This window comes from Rana temporaria, unplaced genomic scaffold (genome assembly GCF_905171775.1).
Source record: "Rana temporaria unplaced genomic scaffold, aRanTem1.1, whole genome shotgun sequence".
NCBI lineage: Eukaryota > Metazoa > Chordata > Amphibia > Anura > Ranidae > Rana > Rana temporaria.
Genome location: NW_024404531.1, coordinates 13828 through 15895, shown reverse-complemented (window position 1 = coordinate 15895; position 2068 = coordinate 13828). Strand labels below are relative to the sequence as shown.

General features: G+C 45.9%; 1 pseudogene; it reads right to left on the bottom strand.

Annotated features, from left to right (window-relative positions):
- Window positions 1-1234: 1234 nt before the first annotated feature.
- Window positions 1235-1471, bottom strand: LOC120922144 (annotated as a pseudogene).
- Between the last annotated feature and the right edge of the window lie 597 nt (window positions 1472-2068).

Genomic DNA, 2068 nt, shown 5'->3' with positions numbered 1-2068 from the left:
TCGCTCACCTCTATATTAAGAGTCTCCTTCAACAGATCCACGACAACCTCATGAAGAGTCACTTCAGCTCCATCTTTTACTCTCAAACGAACTGTATCCCGTAGCCCGTAGTTGGCCATTCTGCCCACGGCAGGAAGACGATTTCTCCGATCCCGGAGCCCGGAGGACCCGGACTCCGAATATGCAAAATAGGAACGCCCTTAAAGTTCAGATCCGAATCCGCATTCAAATCCAGCCGATCTCCACTCGTACACACTAGACAGCGACCTACCCAATAGCAGCAAAAAATGCAACCCTAGGGAAGCATCTTAAGGCCGAGTAGGTCTGGTGCCAGATGTTACCTAATGGCTCAGACACAAGATCTTCGCCAAAAGGCCGAGAAGCGATAACCCAATTATTCTCTGTTCCGAGCGAGCGGCTTTCTGGCCCCACCGGAGGGCTCGCTGAGAGTTGCCCGTTTGCCTGTACCCGGCAAGCGCCCTTCCCCCCAGTCTAGGCTGTCCGGAGGTGTGAATCTTCAGCCAGACGGGTGTCGCTGGTCTACAGGCCTGACCCCCTGTCTACTGGACAATCCACCCTTTTCTGACACCTGCCCAACACTGCTGGAGCCCAGTCATGACCCTCAGTCATCCCAAAATAAGAATTGCACACGTTCAGGTGCTTCTCGTTGCTCCTCGTTCACGTTCAACAAGGAAAATCATTTGCATGGGCCGGCCTCCTAGTTAGCATAACGTGGACTTAGTTAACATAACGTGGAAGAAAATCGAGGGCCACTAGAGGGAGTCAAAGACTAAGGGATCCTCGGGATAAAAATAAAAAAAACCCTTGCCACAGCTGACTTTTCTAGCTAGCTGCTGCATGCAGCAAGGCACACAGCAATGGAGCAAATTCAGCCCCCTTGTTTGTCAGCAGAGTAGTCACTGCTTATCGAAGGCTTCATTTTGGGCCTTAGGACAGAGAGAGCGAGGAGTAGAACACTAGCTGACTTGTCGAAAATTGGATGCCCTGACTAAATCTAGGTGTTGCTGTACAGGTAACTTGATAAAGTAGTGGCATTTGGCAAGAAAGTGACAAGAAGCAATGAAGACAAAGACACAAGGGTTAAATGCCAGTTTATTGGAGCACGGAACCGAGTTTAAGCAAGAAACATTGTCAGCAGCAAGCAACAAGAACACACAAGACAAACAAGTTGGATGATGTTCCAGTTAAATCTATTTTTTGACACTGCGTAAGAGAGGGGTGCACCGGTCCTGGAGGTACTGCAATACCAGGTCGATGCGTGGAGTGGACAGAGCAAGCTCTTCTTCCATCTCCCTGTTCTAAAAATCCATTTAATATATGGTCCCCAGATAGGGGACGTATCAGATATTAAACTGATAAGAACAGATTTTTTTTTTTTTTTTTTTTTATTTCCTTTCCCTTCAGCATGAATCGCATACTCAAGACTTCTTCAAGAAAACTTTCAAAAGATCAGGCAGCGTTCATATCATCATTCGGGTAAGTATCTTTATAAAACCGTAGCAGCTTAAAAGAACAACATTAAACACAAACAATAAAAACATTTCCCACCCCCTCCCATCACCTCATCACAACCTCCACCTCCCAAAATTCCAAAAAACATTCGCCTCCTCCACTCCCAACTTTTTCCGGTCATACAGCAAAACACAGTACAACTTGCTTAGCACCCAATTCTCACATTCTTCTTCAGACACCACAAAACTTCCTTTCCTGTATCCACATCTCGCCTCCCAGATCACTTCTTTCACAATTGCAGACAGAATCCACCCTCTCCTCCTCACATCAGATGCACCACCAACCAAACCATATAAACATAACTCTGGTGTAATGTCCTTCACTTCCAAAACATTTTTCACAAACCCCACCAACCTACCCCATACATTTTTCACAAAAACACATTCGAAAAAGACGTGCCTTACAGTTTCCATGCTTCCACATCCTTCCCTTACACATCTTTCATTTCTAACCAGATCTCTGGCTTTCAGGAACACCATTGTTAGCAGACATTCATGAAAGGACATCCAAACCACTTCTTTTTGTTTGTTAGTCA